Source organism: Hibiscus syriacus, unplaced genomic scaffold, assembly GCF_006381635.1.
Source record: "Hibiscus syriacus cultivar Baekdansim isolate YM2019G1 unplaced genomic scaffold, ASM638163v2 tig00116989_pilon, whole genome shotgun sequence".
NCBI classification, from domain to species: Eukaryota; Viridiplantae; Streptophyta; class Magnoliopsida; order Malvales; family Malvaceae; genus Hibiscus; species Hibiscus syriacus.
Genome location: NW_024063508.1, coordinates 1,730,144 through 1,752,810, shown reverse-complemented (window position 1 = coordinate 1,752,810; position 22,667 = coordinate 1,730,144). Strand labels below are relative to the sequence as shown.

The following is a 22,667-nucleotide window of genomic DNA, read 5'->3' as shown; positions in this document are numbered from 1 at the left end:
ATGTCATTCGATCAGAAGTGTTGCAAAACCAGTCAATCTGTTTTGTCCGATAACAAGTTATCGATTCGGAAAAAAGGATATGCCTCCACAACGAACGAAATTAATTGATTTCGAAAAGAGAAGACATTCCCCTCACAGTCATGGCTCTACCTAGCTTTCACATTATAATTAAGGTATAATTCAGGCAATGTTACACTATAGCCATCAAACGGTTAATACATGCCGTTTCTGGTTCGGCAAACAACTCGACTTTGGAGCAGGCAATATTCTAATTCAGCCACTTTCCGTTTTGCAGTTTCCAGGCAAAAGATATTTGTATTTGTCGGCATTGTTCAGCAGGTATGCGGGAAGATGGACAGCTGAATACGAGTGCGGAATAGGCCCCATCTTCCCGATGATCTCCTTGAACGTGTATTCTTCCGGAATCATGTCAAATAGGTCAGCCCCTTTACATATTATATCCTGAATCCTCTTGGGGTTCAAGTAGTGAGAGAACCTCACTCGATCCGTGTGGCTGTAAGCTTTCATCTTGAATATGAACTCACTAATGTATCGAAAACAAAAGCTGCAATGCCACCCTGCATCGGATAATATAACTTCAGCTTGACGATAATGAGCATATTTGGTCTTCCCTGACTTGTACCTATGGACTGAGGCTCTCCAGCTTTTGTTGTCGATATGATACTCGAATGAGTATAGATAGTTTCGCAACTGAAGATGAATTACAGGCGGTATATCATCACACCATCTCAATAGATTAATCGTATGCGCACTAGGGATCTCATCTACATCTGACATTATCAACAAATCATCATCTTCTATTCCAGCTATTCTGAGAAGCTGGTCCAATGCAACTCTCTGATATGCTTCCTCAACAAAAGGATTTTCACCCTTCTTGAACCTCCCACCAATCAGCCCATATGTCAAACGAGGCTCAATGAACCTAAACTGGTGTCTGTTGCCAAGAAAAAGCAATGGCTTAGGTATGCTAGTGAACGTTGAGTTGGACTCAAGAAGCACAAAATGTGTTATGTACGGATACAGTTCATTCCAACGGAGTGTGAGGATGTCGATCTCATTGTTGAACAACACTGAGTCAAAGACTTGTCTAGGGGACTCAGGGAGCTTCCATCCATGAAGCTTGCAGAGTCTCTCCATTGTCACATTCTCATGATAATAATGAGGGATTTCATGGAATACCTTAGGAGGAGATTCCCACAATGGTCTCAAGAAATATGTGATCTTCAGACCGTGCAAATATATGCCAAAGATGAACACAGGGATCACAATGAAGAAAACGACACAAACCCGGAGGTCGATCCCCGGAACATACACCGCAATCGTGATATCGCCAGTAATGCACAGGATGCTTGCTGCAGATTATAGACAACGCAAAGCTTCAAAGATGAACAAATTAAGCATAAACAATCAAATTAAGCAAATACAATCTCAATTTAGGATCGATAAAAAAAGAAACAACAATCAAAATATCGATTATGTATGCTTAACAATCATCAAACTATCATCAGTCTCAAGGAAAATACCCATTAATCCAAACCCAAAATGAGTTGGAAAGGAAAAAGGAAGTGAAAGCAGCGCAATTACCTGTCCACAAACTTGTTCACAAATATCATCAGACTTCTTAGAATTAGAATAGCCGATAGACATGATTAAACAACCCAGCAGAGATTATAACTTTCCTATCCAAACACATGAAAATCAAAATGCTAAAGGCTTCCACTTCTGTTTTTGGGGATTGGCATGGAGAAAATCTAGCAAAACAAAAACCCAGGAAAGATTTAACAATGACTTGGAAAAAAATCTTGATTCTTTTTGTCTTTTTGTTTCTTCTCCTTCCTGTGTAACGTCAATAATAGCAGTTTGGGTGGTTTTTCGCTCCTTCACCAGATTCTTCAATTCCAAAGATAAACGAGAATTTATAACCCCACAAAAATTCCACAACCAAAATAAATAAATAAATAAATCCCCAAGTCACAAAGTAACCTCCCAAATATTGAAAACTTTCTCATTCTAGTGTTATTCTGGGATGTTCGAAGAGGATTATTTCCTTCTGAAAGACAGGTGCTGATCTGTCAAACACAGGAAGTTGCTAACACATGTTGCCGTACTCTTGAGTTAGCCAGAGATTTTATTAAAAATTATCCTAAAAATAATTCAATATTAAAATATTACTCTTTCATCAATATTTAATGATCTAGTTAGGGATGAGTATGAGTAAGGTTAGATTTTACCCGACCTAAAAATTTTATACCGTTCATTCGAAATCCAACCTGATTTGAAGGGTAATTTCACTCGACTTGAAATTTGACTTGACTTTTGAGATAAAATATGACTCTGAATCAATTCGAAAAAATATAAAAATTATTAATCTTATTCAACAAAATAGAGATTGGATTGAAAATAATAATATAAAGAGGGTTATTATTGTAATTATTTTTAAATATATAAGGTATAATTATATTATTTTTTGGGTTATATATTTTTCATGCTAAGTACGAACCCAACCAGACCATAACTTATTTTTTTAAAAACCTTACATGAACCCATTTTTTTAAAAACAATAATCCAATCGGGTTAGGTCGAGTTGGAGCACGTCATAATCAGATCTCTTGTTCATCCCTAGATCTAGTACTCATTCGTACTATGTAGCAATATAGCGCATTTTATGTAATACCCCAAAATTTGGCTAGTGACTAAAAGTAAGTTTTGAAAGTTTAGTAGCTAAAGTATAAATTTTAAAAAGTTTAAGACCAAAAATATAATTTTAAAAAGTCATATAATTTAGCCTGTAGATGAACAATTTGGCCTAAAACAATAATTTTTGTGGTAATCAGATTTTCGGTAAGAGATTTGTGTTAAAAGCTATAAAGAGTTAAAGTTCGGTATGGAAATCGGATAATCGGATGGAGTCAAAATTTCACGAAAACTTGAAGGATGTTAGATAATGGTTGAAAATATTATTTCCATGTTTTAGATAAGAGAAATTGAGCATAGATCGATGTAATATTTTAGATTTGGTTGAAGAGTTGAATTTTAGTGACTAAAATTAAATATTTAAAAATTTCATGGATAGTTCTTCATAGTCAGGAATACAAATTCTCCCACGATATTACAAACATCCGTCGAATTTGACCTCAAAGTCCTTAATCGCAACAATTTCTACTTGTGTAATTCTTACCAAGCACTTTTCGTCTTTCTTTTGTAATTCTCTTATTATCTAAAAACACCAACTTTAAGTTTAACTCGATAATCAAGGCATTGTCTTCTTTCAAGAACAAATGTGCATCCAAAGCTCTCAAGGCTGTAATAGTCTTTCGGTTAAGTGCATCAACCACCACATTAACCTTTCATGGATGATAGTCAATGATCATATCATAATCCTTTAAAATCTTTATCCATGTTCTTTGTCTCAAGTTCAACTCTTTTTGCGTCAACAAGTACTTTATGATTTTGTGATCCGTATAAATATAGTACCGCTCACCATAAAGATAATGATGCCAAATATTTAAAGAAACACTACCGTTGGCAACTCTAAATCATGCGTAAGGTAATTCCTCTCGTGAGTCTTCAATTGTCTAGAGGCATAGGCCACAACTTTACTTTATTGCATAAGCACACATCCCAAGTCGTTATGAGATGCATCACTAAACCATATAGTCTTTACCCGACTCAGGTTGTACAAGCATTGGTGCCTCTGTTAAAATGTTTTGTAGCATTTCAAAACTCTCTTGGCATTTCTCCGTCCATACAAAAGGCACATCTATCCTTAAAAGCTTGGTTAGCAGTAGCGTTATCATCAAAAAGTTCTTCACGAACCTTCGATAATAACCAGCAAGTCCCAAGAAACTCTAAACTTATGAGATGTTCTTTTAGGGTTTCTAATCCATTATAGCATGAATTTTCTTGGGGTCTACCCTTATGTTGTATGCCGAAACAACATGGTCAAGAAAAGTAACTTCTGTCAACCATAATTTACATTTGACAGCTTGGCATAAAAAATTTCTCTCAAAGAGTCACCAAAATTTGATTCAAATAAAGCATGAACACTCGATTAATCAAATCCATAAATGTTGCAAGAGCAGTAGTCAAACTAAATGGCATCGCCACAACTCGTAGTGTTCATACCGGGTCTGCAAAGTTGTCTTTGGAATATCTTCCTCTTTAATATTTAATTGGTCATATCTAGACAAAGATAAATCTTAGAGAACACCTCTGTGCCTTTTAATTGATCAAACAGATCATCAATCCTCGAAAGAGGATACTTGTTCTTTATTGTACCTTTATTCAACTGTCAATAATCTATGCATACTCGCATAGACACATCTTTCTTTTTTAGAAAAAGCACATGTGCTCCCCAATGTGAAACACCGGGTCTAATGAATCCTCGATCAAGCATCTCCTGTAATTGGGCCTGTAATTCTCTTAGCTCAATTGGGACCATTTGATATGGAGCCATAGAAACAGTTTCAATACCCGGATAAACATCAATCTTGAATTCCACCTCATGGTTTGGAGATAACACAGGTAATTCATTTGAAAAATACATCTGGAAATTCCCGAACTATGGGAATATCATACGATCTTACTCCAGATACTTGAGTATTTATCACATTAGTTAGAAAAGTTATACATCCTTCTGACATCATTTTATTCACAATCATTGCTGATATCACATTGGGAGGTGATTTTGTTTTTTCATTAATCACTATAATTTCCATATCCTCCTCATCTTTAAGAAATAATCGGTTCTTGCGACAATCAACCCAACCATAATGCGGAGATAACCAACCCATGCCCTATATGATATTAAACTCCTCAAATGATAACTCCATCAAATTCATCAGGAACATTACCCCTTGAATCTTTATCGGATATTTACTACATGTCTGACTCACATATGCACCGTAACCCATAGGGTTTACTGCTATCATTTCACTTGAGATTAATTCGAATAGAATACCTCAATTTTAAAATTCCTTATTTCTCATTCTTGAGGTAATTTGGATAACTATTCTGGATCCATTGAAATTATTCTCAAGCAGTTGAAACATTTTTCATCTCGCTATGAAGGTGTAAATGTCCACATCATTAAATAAGAACACTTGACAGCTTTGTTGCAATAACTTTATAGCAGTTAATGCTAAAATCACACTATTAAACAAATTTACTCTTTTTCCTACCACTACAAACTTGAAACTTTTCAAGTTCTTGAAAATCAACTGCAATCTAAGCGATAACTCATTGTAGAATGAAAGGGGTAGACAATCCATTCCACAAATTTACCTTTGCAAGGTAACTCTATAATGTCCATAAAACTTAACAAATAATCTCACTAAAACTCATTTAAAACCTTTAGAATGATAACATAATTATCATATGATTCACTAATAACTCAACTTTCTTTAAACTTTTAGCGGATAACTTACTTACGCTTACTTATTCCTCTAACTAAAATCAACATATCTTTAAGCAACTTAATGATTAACTTAAATATTCCTCAAATATTTAACGTTACCTGTAGAAACCTCAGAGTCATAAGTGGATTCAATAGTATCCTCTAGATCCTTATACGATTCAATTTCTCTTGTAATCCATTTAAACTTTTTAATGAATTCCTCTAATGCAATAACTTCATTAAACACTGGGGCATTTCTTCCACAGAATGGAGCAAAATCCCTTACATCCAACTCTTCTAAGGCGTGATACTAAAGTAATGTTAGATCTTTTTGGGTTGATTTCAATCTCGACGTTCCTTTCAACATTATCAACTTTTTTACCTTTATCCTTAGTTCCTGACATCTAACACACATGATAACAACTTAAGTTAGTGAGAAGTAACATTAATCATATCATATTGACACCATATCAGTAACTTTGACATCCTAGTTCAATGTACACCATTTTTTCGTAAAATACACTCATTTTTTGCCAAGAATAGGCTAAACATATAGCTCGGATACCAATAAATAGAGCACACATTTCCTGTATACGTACCCGTACATGAGTCACAAATGTCACATGACTTATAAGAATTTTGGAACTTGAAACTAGTAAAATTTTGTTCCTTTAAATAAACAGTTTAATAATATAGTTTATAAAACGTTTTGCAAATACATACACACACACACACACACACACACACAAACACAAACACACACACACATAAACATTTAAAATCCATCAAACATAGTTTAAGTTCGAATATAATATAATACTACAATCAAGTACCAATTATCTTATCAAAGCATCACAACTTATTTAAGTACATGCCAACTAGTAATATCAATATAAACATCTAGAGTTGTCACACTGTTACTGAAGAGTCACCCTTGACAGATATATCAGCTGCACTCCTTACTCCGATCGTATACTAAACCTACGCATGAAAATCATTGAATGCTAAGTATTCACTTAGTGATGCATAATAAAACAAACAATGCAATTTAAAAATATGAGTAAAACATTATAAGATCAAAATACAATTTTTTGTATAAAATACATAAACTCATAAAAACTGACTTGCTAAGCCAAGTTTCCGTCAAATAACCTGCGAAACAATATTTAGTATGCCCAGCATACCTATCAATCGACAAATTCAAAGTATTTATTCATAGTCAAATGTATGTTGTTGAGTTAATCGATTGACGGAATTGGCCAAGAGGGGGGTGAATTGGCAATAAAAAATTTGGTGGAAGCTTTTGCAGAAAATTGAAAGAAATTGCACAGCGATTTAGAGTGGTTTGACTTTCTCAACCAAAGTCTACGTCCACTACCTTAGCTATCCACACTAAGGATTTTCCACAAATTCACTAATTTGTCTTTCTTTTGAGGACAAATAGTAACCTTACAAACCCTCAAGAATTATACCCCAAATTCTTGAGAACACTCTCTCCCAAAGAAACAATACAAATTTGCAAACTTACAAGGAAATCCTCACAAGGTAAATTGTTTGCACAATTCTAGAACAAAGAAAAGAACACTCAAGAATGAATACAATTGAGCACAATAAGTGTTTTGAAAGAAAATGAATATTGAATGAAAAATAGGCTTGAAATGCTCAAACTTGAGGTTTGATGCTTTCTCTTTGATTCTCTCTTGATTCTAATTGCTTGATGTTTCTTGTTGTTGATCAATGGCTTCTAAGCTTGCTTAAATACACCTTTAATCACTTCTGAACGTTGGGGATCATTAATGAAGATAATATAGTTTTTAGTGTGAAAACAATTAATAAAACAGCTTGGAGCGTGGGGGGAATCGGTACCCCCTATGGGGAATCGGTTCCCTAAGTGTAAAATTCAAATATTTCGACCGTTACACAGGGGGGAATCGGTACCCCCTGGGGGGGAATCGGTTACCTCCGAGCATTCTGGAATTCTCGGAGCCAACCATTCAGGGGGGAATCGATACCCCCTTGGGGGGGAATCGGTTCCCTCTGAGCAATCTGGAATTTTTGGCTTTGAGATGGTTCGAAATATTTTTAAAATCGTTTTGAAATTATTTTAAGATTAAAACTTAATTTTACACTTGAGTAAGGATTAAAAATAACATTTGAAAGATTTGGAGTAATATTTTGATATTCGAATAATTATATCGAATATACTTAGAAAATCTTTTTGGAAAATCTTAAAATTCATTTAACTTAATTTGTTATATCGAAATATCAAAATGTTTTCAACAATCTCCCCCTTTTTGATATAACAAAACATTTTAGTAATTTTAAGATTTTTAAATCAAAAACGACGTTTTTGAAAAATTACTCCCCATTACTTTAACACTTCTCCCATTTAAAATACATTTAAAATATTTAACACTTCTTCCCCCTTTTTGTTAAATCAAAAAGATTCGTAAAAGATTTTAAACAAGGTTTTTGAAATCATTTAGCCAATTTGATTATAGTTTAAGCTACTAAGATCACAATCAAGAGAAACGTTAGCCATTAGTTTCATAATCAATATTCATAAACAATGTGATATGGCAAAATTGGTCATATATCTAACATGCTGTAAATGATGCAATAAATTTAATTAAACCAAAAATATAAATTCAAACATCCAAACAAATCCAAAGTCTAACAATCCACAAAATGTTGAAACAATAGTCTTTTAGTTCAAAGTTTTAAAGTTAAACACAGAATTAAACATCCAGATCGCGGGAGGAAAACGAGCTCACATAGCGGCCATATCGTGTGAGAGTGCATCAATACGTTCATTCATCAAGCGTTGTTTGTGCGCATCTCTCAGAGGATTTCTAATTGTTGACCTCCCATTGTGGATAAATGGGACTCTATAGAAGTAAAGCGCGAATCCATGGTCGCATATTGGAAATCGAATGTCTCCATAAAGGATTGAAAATATGGAGGCATTTGATACGTTTGTTGTGCTTGCTCCTCGGGCTGTTCAGACTCATCTTCGACTTCATCGATGTCTCGCATTAATTGTTGAAGCTCGGGATCGTTTCAGCTTCTGGTTGAGCTCGTGAAGAACTAGCTCCCGGAGTATGTTCAGACGATCGAACCCATTCACCGGTTTCCTTATCCTTTATCCATCCCACTCTTGTTAAAGAAAGAAGATTAATTTGTTTCTTTAGAGGAAAGGAGGCCTCTAGACCAACTCTAAGCCCGGCTTTAGAAAATAGGTTACTCAAAATGAAACCATAAACTAGAGATGAACAGAGTTTCTTGTTAGGTACAAGGTTTACGGTTTCAACAATTTCAGCAAAAATGATCTGATGTAGGTTTATTTTAATACCATTTTCAAAACAATTTAACCACCAAAGATCCAAGGCTCTAAGAGTAGAATAACGACCTCCGGATGGTCAAAACCATCAAGAAATCATTAGATGAAGAAAACGTTCATGAAGGTCTAAGACACTTGCACTATCCCTTCTTTTATAACGAGATCCTAAGATTTGTTTTTCATTTGAAATACCATCATTATCTAATCCGAATGCATTGGATATGTAAGTTCGGACAAACGGCATTAGAAAAAATATATGTATAGTTTTCATAACAACAACATAATTCAATCAAAACACAATAATTTGAAAAACATTTTTTTTAATTTCGAAAATTTCAAAATTTTTGAAAATTCTTGTGTTTTTGATGAAATTAGTTGTAATACCTAGTTTCTAATAACTAAACAATCAATGCCCAATCTAAAGTTCAACCTAGAACTAATTAACACTAGTTCTATGTTCAAAATCAATGAAATAGAGAGTTTTAGAAAAATTTACCTTGAAAGATGAGATTGAGTGGATTTTGATGTTGTTTGCACGATTTCAATGATGCTAGAAGGTTTAGAAGATAATGTTTGAAGTGAATTCCGATTAAAATCGTTGATTTGAGGCAAAATAAAATTTGAGAGAGTAGAGGAGGAGAAACGATGTGAATGAGAGAAGAGGGTTTGAGTAAAGAAAATGAGGTTCTGCCCGATAAAACCAGAACCCCAGGGGGTATCGATTCCCCTGTGGGGGGAATCGATTCCCCTTCAAAGGGGGAATCAGTTCCCTCATGGGGGTATCGATTCCCTCTGCACCAAAATTCTAAAATCCGATTTTAAACACATAAAATGCTAAATTAATTTTCTCTGGTGTTATTAGCAACTCATATATTGAAAATTAATCATGTTCAAACAATCAAATTATTCTTTAAACGATATTTGAACATAAAATTAATTTTTCATCAAGAATCATAAACTCCCCCTAACTAATAGCAATGAGTGCAATTAAAAATTAGCATTTTTCATTTAGTATTAAAAGTGCTAAAATTATTTTAAACACTAAGTGAAGATAGGTTGGTTAAACCTAATTATCTCCTAAGTGTCCAAAATCTTTCCTTGTCTAAAGGTTTTGTAAAGATATCCGCTAATTGGTGTAAAGTATCAACAAATTCTAGAACTACATCTTCCCTAGTCACATGGTCTCTAATGAAGTGATGTCTTATTTCAATGTTCTTAGTTCTAGAGTGTTGGATGGGATTTTTAGTGAGACAAATAGCACTAGTATTGTCACACTTGATAGGAATGGTACCAACTTCAATTCCATAATCAAAAATTGTTGTTTCATCCATAAAACTTGTGCACAACAACTACCAGCTGAAATGTATTCGGCTTCAGTGGTAGATAATGCAACACAATTTTGTTTCTTTGAAAACCAAGAAATCAACATATTTCCAAGGATTGGCAAGTACCAGAGGTGCTTTTCCTATCTAATTTGCATCCTCCATAATCCGTATCAGAAAAAGCATGCAAGCTAAAGCTAGAGTCTCTAGGATACCAAAGTCCTAAACTAGGAGTGTCCTTAAGGTATCTAAAGATTCTCTTAACAGCAAGTAAATGTGATTCCTTAGGGCATGATTGAAATCTAGCACATAAGCAAACACTAAACATAATATCCGGTCTACTTGCAGTTAGATAAAGTATAGATCCAATCATTGACCTATATAGTTTAACATCTACACATTTACCTCCTTCATCTAAGTCAAGCTTTTTTGAAGAGCTCATTGGAGTGTCATGAGGTTTGCCATTTTCCAGTCCAAACTTCTTGAGCATATCTTTGATGTACTTAGCTTGATTGATGAAGATGCCATCTTTTCTTTGCTTGATTTGAAGTCCCAAGAAAAATGAGAGCTCCCCCATCATGCTCATTTCGAATTCACTTTGCATTAGCTTGGAAATTCTTGGCAGAGAACATCATTAGTAGAACCAAATATTATATCATCAACATAAATTTGAACTACTAATAAATCTTTACCTTTATGCTTTAAAAACAATGTAGTGTCAACCTTCCCTTTTGAAAAACCTTTTTCAATTAAAAAATTTGACAATATTTCATACCAAGCTCTTGGAGCTTGTTTTAAACCATAAAGTGCTTTTGTCAATTTAAGAACATGATCCGGAAATTTTGAATCTTCAAAACCTGGAGGTTGTTCCACATACACTTCTTCTTTTATAAAACCATTTAAAAATGCACTTTTAACATCCATTTGATATAATATAAATTCATGAAAACATGCAAATGCTAATAACATTTTAATTGCTTTCATCCTAGCTACGGGAGCGTATGTTTCATCATAGTCTATGCCCTCTTCTTGAGTATACCCTTGAGCAACAAGTCTAGCCTTGTTTCTCACTATATTGCCACTCTCATCAAGCTTATTCCTAAATACCCATCTAGTACCTACAGTAGATTTATTACTAGGCCTTTCAACTAATGTCCATAATTTACTTCTCTCAAATTGATTTAATTCTTCTTGCATAGCCATAATCCAATGTTCATCTTTTAATGCTTCTTTAATATTCTTAGGCTCTATGCATGAAATAAATGCAACATAATTACAAATATTTCTAAGAGAAGATTGAGTTGTTACCCCTTTGGATGGATCACCTATAATCTCACCATCCTTGACATAGTTGTACTCTCTTGGATAAGATACTTCCCTTTCTTCAATGGTTGGATTCTCAAGAGGATCATGAGTTACCTCATCTTTTGTTTCTTCCTTTAATGATGGTTCTTCAACGTCATGTCTAACTTCATTTGTATTTATAATACCTACATCATCATTCATACAAGAATCCTTCCTCGAAAGGGGATTATCATCGAAAACAACATGTATAGACTCTTCTACAACTAAAGTTCTTTTATTAAATACTCAATAAGCTTTAGAATTTAAGGAATAACCCAGAAAAATTACTTCATCACTTTTAGCATCAAATTTGCCAAGGTTTTCTTTACCGTTGTTTAAAACAAAACATTTACATCGAAAAGGATGAAAATAACTAATGTTAGGCTTTTTATTTTTGAAAATTTCATATGGAGTTTTCTTTAAAATAGGCCTAATCATTACTCGATTTACAATATAACAAGCGGTATTTGTGGCTTCTGCCCAAAAATATTTTGCCAAATTATTTTCACAAAGCATGGTTCTAGCCATTTCTTCTAAAGTTCGATTTTTCCTCTCAACAACTCCATTTTGTTGAGGGGTTCTAGGTGCTGAAAAATTGTGACTAATACCATTAGAATTACAAAACTCAGTAAATCCAAGATTTTCAAATTCAGTGCCATGATCACTCCTAACACTAGTTATAGAGTAACCTTTATCGTTTTGGATTACTTTTGAAAATGTGATGAATTTTCCTAATGCATCATCTTTAGTACTTAAGAATAGAACCCAATTATATCTAGAATAGTCATCTACTAAGACAAATGCATATTGTTTTCCACCCAAGCTAGTAGTCCCAGTTGGCCCAAAAAGATCTATATGGATCAATTGTAATACTCTACTAGTTGATACGTCATTAATAGATTTAAAAGAAACTCGCTTTTTTTTCCTTTAGCACAAGCATCACAGATTTTATCATTATCAAATTTAAGCTTAGGCAACCCTCGAACTAAATCACCTTGAATTAGTTGTTGCAAAACACTCATACTAGCATGTCCTAGTCTCCTATGCCATAACCAACTATCATGTTCATCCTTAGCAACTAGGCACAAATTAGTTATATCAATAGAATCTAAATGCACCATGTATATGTTTCCTATTCTATGACCAGCAAGCATAATCCGATTAGATGTAATGTCAATGACTTTACAACCATTAATATCAAACATGACATTGAATCCTTTATCACAAAATTGACTAATACTCAAATGATTATGCTTTAATCCATTCACATATAAAACATTCTTAATTTGTATGGAAGAGGTATTACCGATAGTACAAATACCTTCAATGTGACCTTTTGAATCATCACCAAAAGTCACTTCTCCTCCATTTTTGGCATTAAGCTCAATGAACCGGTTTTTGTCTTCGGTCATGTGTCTTGAGCATCCACTATCAAGGTACCATTAATTTGGATTTGTTTCCCGTGCCTTGTAGCAATGCTCCTTTTCCTACAAACATAGATTAATTTCTAATTTTTGGTACCTAAATTCTTTTGGGTCCATATTCATTAGTTTCCAAAATCCTAGTCCCCTTAGGTATCCATTTGTGTAGGATATCCTTATCTTTAGTAGTAATGAGCTCCTTAGGAACCCATATACTTCTAATGATTTTTCCATTAGAGGTTCTTTGGGACCTCTATGATTGTAGTTTTTAAAACTTTTTCTAGCAAAGTTGGATTTTGAATTTTCTCCACTTTCAAAACGTTTTGTTCCAACTTTATCAAAAGAAGCTTTAAGATCATCAATTTGCTTTTGATGATCATCATTGACCTTTGAAAGTAAATTTTGCAAATCTAAATTTTTCTTTTCAAACTCTTCTAGTTTGATTTGCAAATCTTTGATTTTACTTTCAAGATCATTGTTGGTTTTGGATATGAGTTTATTTTCAATTTTCAATTTTGAAACATCATTTTTATATTTTAAAAACAATTTCTCATAATCCGAAGCCAACCCATTATATTCCTCTAATAGCTCATCATAGGATAAATCATCAAAATCAGATGAGTTAGATGTTACCTTAGAATCTTCTCCGAATGCCATCAAGAACAAGTTTGTTACTTCTTGTTCCTCTTCATCGGAACCTTCTTCATCGCTCCATGTAGCCACATGAGCCTTGTGCTTATTCTTTGATTGACCCTTTCTCTTCAATTGTGGCAATAATACGACTTTTTGCATTCATAGCAAATGATCGGGTACTTCTCTTTTGGTTTATATTTGAGGCCTTCATTTCATTTGAATTTTCTTCCTCGGTAAGGTCTCATCATTTTTCTGAACCGTTTGGCAAACAATGCCATTTCCTCGTCGTCGTCATTTTCATCCGAATCACTCTCATTTTTTGTGGATTTGAGAGCAACTCCAATGTTTTTCTTCTTCTCCTTCTCCTTTGGTGTCTCTTCAATCTTATCAAGGTCCACCTCATCTTCAAGCATCATTTCATGAGTGAGGAATGAACCGATTAGCTCTTCAAGAGTTAAGGATGTTAGATCCTTAGACTCGATGATTGCCGTCTTCTTTGATTGCCACGATTTTGAGAGGGAGTAGACTAACTTCCTCACAAGCTTTTCATTTGAAATGATCTCTCCATATGATTTGAGACCATTGACAATCGTTGAAAATCTATCCGTCATAGCTTTGATATCTTCATTTGGTTTCATCCTGAAATTTTCATAGCTATGCGTTAGAATACTAATTTTAGATTTCTTTACCTCATCGGTACCTTATGAGTGACTTGAAGTTTGTCCCATATTTCTTTGGCGGTTGTACAAGATGAAACTCTTCTGTATTTATCTGTTCCAAGAGCACAAAATATGATATGGATGGCTTTGGAGTTGAGCTGGAACATTTTTGTCTCTCCTTCACTCCATAATCTTGGATGAGTGAAAGGCTTGAAATATCCTTCTTCTACGACATTCCATGCTCCCATGTCACTTTCTTGAATGAAGTACATCATCCTATTTTTCCAATAGGCATAATTAGCCCCATTGAAGAAATGAGGTTTGTTGACGGGCATCGAATCGAGACCGGAGTTGAAGTTTGAAGTAGAGGCCATTGATGACTTTGATTATCGATGTAACTCTTCTCGAATCGACTCAAGAGGCAATTAAACCATCAAATGAGTTAGGATTTGATGCCAATTGTTGAGTTAATCGATTGACAGAATTGGCCAAGAGGGGGTGAATTGGAAATAAAAATTTTGGTGGAAGCTTTTGCAGAAAATTGAAAGAAATTGCACAGCGATTTAGAGTGGTTCGAATTTCTCAACCAAAGTCTACGTCCACTACCTTAGCTATCCACACTAAGGATTTTCCACAAATTCACTAATTTGTCTTTCTTTTGAGGAAAAAGAGTAACCTTACAAACCCTCAAGAATTATACCCCAAATTCTTGAGAACACTCTCTCCCAAAGAGAACAATACAAATTTGCAAACTTACAAGGAAATCCTCACAAGGTAGATTTTTTGCACAATTCTAGAACAAAGAAAAGAACACTCAAGAATGAATATAATTGAGCACAATAAGTGTTCTTGAAAGCAAAATGAATATTGAATGAAAAATAGGCTTGAAATGCTCAAACTTGAGGTTTGATGCTTTCTCTTTGATTCTCTCTTGATTCTAATTGTTTGATGTTTCTTGTTGTTGATCAATGGCTTCTAAGCTTGCTTAAATACACCTTGAATCACTTCTAAATGTTGGGGATCATTAATGAAGATAATATAGTCATTTTAGTGTGAAAACAATTAATAAAACAGCTTGGAGCGTGGGGGAGTCGGTACCCCCTATGGGGAATCGGTTCCCTAAGTATAAAATTCAAATATTTTGACCGTTACACAGGGGGGAATCGATACCCCCTGGGGGGAATCGGTTCCCTCCGAGCATACTGGAATTCTCGGAGCCAAACCATTCAGGGGGAATCGGTACCCCCTTGGGGGGGGAATCGGTTCCCTCTGAGCAATCTGGAATTTTTGGCTTTGAGATGGTTTGAAATATTTTGTAAAATTGTTTTGAAATTATTTTAAGATTAAAACTTAATTTTACACTTGAGTAAGGATTAAAAATAACATTTGAAAGATTTGGAGTAATATTTTGATATTCGAATAATTATATCGAATATACTTAGAAAATCTTTTTGGAATCTTAAAATTCATTTAACTTAATTTGTTATATCGAAATATCAAAATGTTTTCAACATATATCAAATGAGAATGCAAGGTACTTGAGTTGCACATAAGTGCTAAACAAAAGTATAGGTAAAGTAGTAATAGCGACACTATACTAATATATCAAAATGGTAATTCACAAACTCATTATGAATACCATGCAGGTACACATAGTGCCAAAAGTACACAAAGATACTTATACGAAAATGTAACATATGAATTAAACAAAATCGATCGATAATCATCATACTCCAAGTTTCTAAAATGTACCTATGACTCTCAATGCACATACAATAGGCCTTGAAATCAAAATCGCAGATTAAAAATTTATTTTGAAACATCGATAAATATAAAAATAATATAAAAAATTCATCCATCAATTTTAGGGTAGTTCATACCCTAAAATTTATTCGTAAAAATAATTTTCATAAATTTTATGAAAATATTTCAAAAAATGGTAAAACATGCTTTTATAAAAAAAATTCGAGGTTGACTCCTCGCAAGTCATCCTCATATCATATAAGTACAAAATAAATGCAGTCACCTTGTATGCCTCACTATTGTGCCTTACTATCTAAATTCGATTATTCTTGAACTTTTCCTTACTTTTCACTTTTCTTGTATAACGAGTTTGATCGAGATCTACATGAGCGTCCATACAAAGCAAATACAAATATATAATACATGTTATTATTCTTACTAATATTTCATACTTCATAATAATACTCCCAAAAGTACTATTATTTTCGAATTCTTCTAAAATTAATCTTATTTTTTCCTTTTTATTCATATTGGCCTTTTTCATTATTCTTTAATTCGAGGCCTATATAAGCCCAATAATTTACAGCATTAAACTTTCATCCCAAATACCTCAATTGTGCCATACTTACCATTTAATCCACTAAGTTTCTCAAACTTTGTCAACTTTCCAAAATGGCTAAATTTCACATTCTAAATTCAATTCTAGTCCCCAAAAAGAAATTGACAACATAGTATAATAATTATTGAACAATTATACAATAACTCACAATTTTTTTATAATTGCCAATTTGGTCCCAAACTTTCATAAAAGTATAGATTGACCCAAATTTTTTTATAAGGCTTGTATAACGTTTTCTAAGCCACGTGAAATTTTTCACAATTTTCCCCATCATCTTCCCCAAGGTCGAATGGTTTATATACCCAAGACTAAGGTTTTCATGATTTTACTCGATTTTGATTCGATTCAAGCATGAAATCAACCTCGACTCAAGCTTATATGATCTCTACAAGCAAAGCCCTTGTCAAATTTCATCATAAAATAAACTTCCTCGAAGATTAGGGTTAGGTCGAATTTACCATACTTATATAGGCATGTAGAGTTGATTTTAATCATAAATCATGCTTGGAATTGATTCTACTACCTCAAAAAATATAAATCCTTCATCAATTCTATAAACCCTAATGTGAACATAAACCCTAGAATTTAGGATCTTTGAACACAATCTAAATTAGCAAGCAATAAAGTTACCAAATGATAGCTTTTTCGAATAGAACAATTTTCTATTTCACGTCATGATAAAAAATCCAAAGGAAATTTCTCAAAAAATAAAAAATAAAATTTCACTTACCTGGGTCATGGGGAGCACGAAATGGAGCTTAAAAATGACCTAAGTTTCTTGAAATTTTCATGTAATTTTGTTAATTTAACCTCTATTTAAGATTAAATAAATAAAATATTTATTTAATGAGAAATATCCATTTTAACATTAATGAGAAATGTCCATTTTAACATTAATGAAACTTGATATTTACTATAATACCAAGCCATATAACCTTCTAATCTTTCCAAAGTCAAAGATTAACAAAATATTTTACCTTTTTCCCAATTTCACTAAGCAACTTTCCAAAAATTGCAATCTTGCCACTTTAATCCAATGGTCCATGTTATTTTCCATATTTCAACATGTGGAAATAATATTTTAATCCTAATTTTAACCTTTTTCTAGTTTTAAACATAAATTCCGGATAAAAAATATTATTTCAATAAAACTCCACTCTTAATAGTAAACTATATATTTATGAAACAAAAATTATATTTGGAAAAATTACCACTTAGGTCCCTACACTTTTCCAAATTTTATATTTTGATCACTAAACTTTCAAAACTTACATGTTGGTCAATAACTAAAATTTGGGGTGTAACAAAATATTTCCTATAATATGTCCAAATTTGGGCCATGATCCAAATTTAGTTAAAATAAATTAGTCCGAGAGTCAAGGAAGACCCAACAGACGAGCCTGGCTTCTAGTTTCACTCAATCAAGTAGCATGTGATATATTTCCTATTATGTAGGAAAGACAAATCTTATATTGATCATTCACATCACACTACATATATTGCGATATGTTCAATATCAGTCTTTATAGTGAAACTAGTTACAGAGCATGTTTAAATGTATCAAAACATACAACAACATATGTTGAGATATTAATGATCTCAAGTCTGAGGATCATACATACAATCATCACCATGAGCAATGTTGCGACTGTCACATAATAATCCAAGACATATGTTCATAGTGGGTTATTCTAATATGTTGTTAGAGAATGACACATTCATGAAATGATTCTGACATCTTTATGTCAACGACAACTCATTGTCATCAATCAACAACATGCTAGCCTTAAATGTATTATTATTGTCCATTCCGATAATAATACTCAACTAAGTATATTTAACAACAATCGTATTATTATATGGACTTTATTATCTTTTAGTTTATTTGAGACATGGAAATATAACTGAAATAAATAATGGTAATGCCTTTTTTCAAAAACTAACAAATTAAAGTATCATTGCAATCATCTCATGATTGGTCTTTGGGCATACTCTAACAATCTCCCACTAGCACTAAGACCAATCACTCACATACTAATACCAAGTGACTCAATGTGATGATCATGCTTCTACTGTGTTAGAGGCTTTGTCAGGGTTTCAACAATGTTTTCATCCGTGTGTACTTTGCATACCTCCACATTTCATCGATCTATGATCTCTCGAATGAGATGAAAATGCCTAAGAATATGTTTGGACCCTTGATGAGATTTGGGTTCCTTTGCTTGTGTAGTGGCTCCATTGTTGTCACAATGGATTTCTACAGTATCTGATATGCTGGGAACAACCCCTAGTTCAGATATGAAAATTTTAATGCAAATTACCTCTTTTGCTGCTTCACTGGATGTAATGTATTCAACCTCTATTGTACAATCAACTACTGCGTCTTGCTATGAATTTTTCTAGTTCATAGAACCCCTATTAAGAAAAAAAAATAAAACTAGATTGTGATCGTGAGTCATCCTTGTTAGTTTGGAAGCTAGCATTAGTGTAACCTTTTACATTGAGCTCTTCTTCACCCCCATGCACAAGAAATGCAACTGTAACCTAGAGACTTTCACTAGGATTTACCTTATATCAACTCTTCATACTGAAAACATACGATACATCTGGTCCAGTACATATCATGGTATACATGATAGAACTAATAGTCAAAGCATATGGATTTTATTCATTCATTCTCTCTTATGGAGTTGAAGGAAACATTTCCTTCGAGAAAGATATACCATGTCTCATAGGAAGAAACCCTTTCTTGGATTCTTCCATGCTGAACCTTTTCAGTACTTTATCTATGTACATACTCTGACTTAGACCTATAAGTCATATTTGTCTATCTCTATAGATATTAACTCCTAAGATATAAGTTGTCTCACCCAAATATTTCATAGAAAAGCAACTACCTAACCAAATCTTAACAGACTGTAACGTAGGTATATTATTTCCCATGATGAGTATATTGTCTATATAAAATATTAGGAAATAAATAATTTTCCTAGTAACTCTTTGTAAACAAAAGGTTCATCTTTGTTTCTGATAAAACCAAACACTTTGGTTGCATAATTGAAACAAAGATTTCAGCTTCGAGAAGCCTGCTATAGTTTATAAACAGACCTTTATAGCTTACAAACCTTTCCAACATTTCCAGGAGCGTTAAAACCTTCTAATTGTGTTATATACATATCCTCTTAAAGTTTTACATTAAGGAAACTGATTTTGACGTCCATTTGCTAGATTTCATAATCATGGAATGCAACTATTGCAAGCAAGATCTGGATAGGCTTAAACATAGCTACAGGGGAGAAAGTTTTGTCATAGTCTATACCATGAACTTGTCGAAAACCTTTAGTGGCCAATCCCCTTTGTATGTTTGTACATTACCATCCATGTCAGTTTTCTTCTTGAAAACTCATTTACACCCTATAGGTTAGAACTCTTCAGTGGTTCAATCAAAGTCCATACTTGGTTTTCATACTGGGAATCCATCTCACATCTCATGGCTTCAAGACATTTCTTAGAGTTTGGGCTTGACACTACCTCTTGATAAGTTCTAGGATCATCTTTATCCATAAGAAGAACGTCTTCACGTATGGTAACGAGAAATCCATATCTCTCAGTTACATGGCGTTTTCTTATGGATCTCCGCAGTGGTTGTGTTTCTAAATCTTTTGATTGTTCCTCAACTACTTATGGAACTTGTTTAATATCTTGTTCATTGATATTTTGTTCTTGAACTTGTCCAAGTTCAATATTTCTTTTATTCCCTTTCTTTGAGAGAAATTATCTTTTGAGATAAACTCATGTTGGAGGAACAAACATTTTGTTCTCGCTAGGGTTGAACAAATAATATCTTTTAGTTTAATTTTGATATTCAAAAAATATACACTTATGAGATTTAGGTTCTAGATTTATAGACATCTTATGTTTGACATAAACTTCACAACCCCAAATCTTCATAAAAGACATACTAGGTCACTTCGTAGTCCATATCTCATATGGTGCCTTTTAAATCGATTTAGATGGAACATGATTTAGTATGAAAGGAATTGTTTCGAGTGCCTATCCCCATTAAGAAGTTAGAAGATCACTATGACTCATCATCGATCGAACCATGTGTAACAGTGTTGATTTCTCCTCTTATAAACCTTATTCCACTGTGGTATATCAGATGGAATAAGTTTGAGACAATCCCACACTCTTTCAAGAGTTCATCAAATTCTATGCTCAGTATTCTCCACCTTGATCCGATCAAATTGCCTTAATACTCTTACCTAATTGATTTTGTACATCATTTTCTGAATTCCTTAAACTTTTCAAGTGCTTCAGATTTATTGCGCATAAGGTAAATACACCCATGCTGACTTATATATTCATTGGCCCACATACATCACTGCATATAAATCTCAATAAATCACTTGCTTATTCACCTTTACTATTAAAGGGAGCCTTAGTCATTTTTCCCAACAAGCATGATTCGTATACATTATATTGTTCGAAAACAAATAAATCTAAGAATCCATCTTTATGGAGATTTGATATGCGTTTCTCACTTATATGCCTAAACGACAGTGCCAAAAATTTGTATTTATGTTGTAAATAGTGTTGTCTTGATCCAAAATATAAAGACCATTAACTAATTGTGTTGAACATAGAAAACACCATCGAGATCAAACGGACAACAATTATTCTTTATAATTATCTCAAAATTAATCTTGTCCAAAAAAAATATAAATAACGTTTTTAGTCAAACTAGGCACAAAATAACAATCCTCTAAATTTAAATCAAGTCCACTAGGCAAAGATGAAACATATGTCCTATAGCTAATGCAACAACTCTTGCTCCATTTTCCATTCATAGGCCCACATCTCATTTAGCCAAATTCCTCCTCTTTTACAGTCCATATACAGAAATACAAATATGAGAACAATAATCGGTATCTAATACTCAAGATGTAGATGTTAACAAATTAACATCAATAACATAAATACATGAAACAAATGTTCCATTTGCTTTTACCTTTTTGACCTCTTTAAGGTAAACAGTGCAGTTCTTTCCATTGATCGATCTTGTCATAGTGGAAACATTTTTCTTCCTTGCTAACTCCTCTTTTGGGGTTCAATGCATCTTTTCCTTTGGGTTTAGGCTTGCCATTAGCCTTAGCCTTTGCTATTGTTTTATTCTTTCCCTTTCCTTCGTCCCTGTGGACCATCAGAATGAGCTAAAGTCCAACCTTTTTTATGTTACTTTTAGTAGTTCGTAACATGCCAAGTAATTGTGACAAAGTCTTGTTAATTTCATTCATATTGAAATTAAGGACAAGTTGGTTGAAGCTATCCATCAATGATTGTAGGATGACTTCAGTGGCCAATCCATCCTTGAGTAGAAATCCCAGCTTCTCTAACGGTTGGATATAGTCCATCATCTTGATGAGGTAATCTCTTATAGGAGATTCTTCACTCCTCTTGCATTGAGATAGAGCTTTAGAGGTCTCATACATCTCTTGATGTGCTTGCCACTCATATAATTCCTTGAGATTTTGAATCATTTCATATGCAACCATGTCCTCATGTTGCTTCTAAAGGTCAGGGGTCATGGTGGTAAGCATTAGACATCCCATGTCTAACATGTTATCCATGAGTTTCTTAAACTTTTATTTATCAGCTCTAGAAGCAATAGGTGTCGATTCATTAAGAACGGGTTCGTCAATGACATATTCATTCATTTCTTATTTGGGAATAATTCTTAAATTAAGAACCAATTAAGGAAGTTCATGCCATTCAGCTTATCCTTCTCAAGGATCGATCGCAATGAAAGTGTGTTGCTTTTCATTAAGTCTACAACAATGAAAATGTACAATATAAGTAAATTTATCGAGTTTAAAATTTATAAATAGGTCTTTATTAATAAATTATTTCTACTATTTTATTCAAAACTAACAACCCTCATGTTTTCATTTCGAAAAACCATCTCGAAAGTTTTTATAGTGAGTGAGGATCCATATTTCACCCTTTTCCTAAATTAGCATTGGCTTTCTTTTAGGAGAATGTTTATTTAGGTAAGTAATACTTTACTAATTACATCTCATGTAATTCCTCCATTCGACGAATAACTTTTGTTCAAATCATCTCATGATTTATCCAAATAATTAACCTCTATGTTTCTAATCCTATTAGAA

The 22,667-nt window shown here is 33.3% G+C and overlaps 1 pseudogene; it reads right to left on the bottom strand.

Moving 5' to 3' along the window:
• Positions 1 to 22,344, bottom strand: LOC120193102 (annotated as a pseudogene).
• Positions 22,345 to 22,667: the final 323 nt, after the last annotated feature.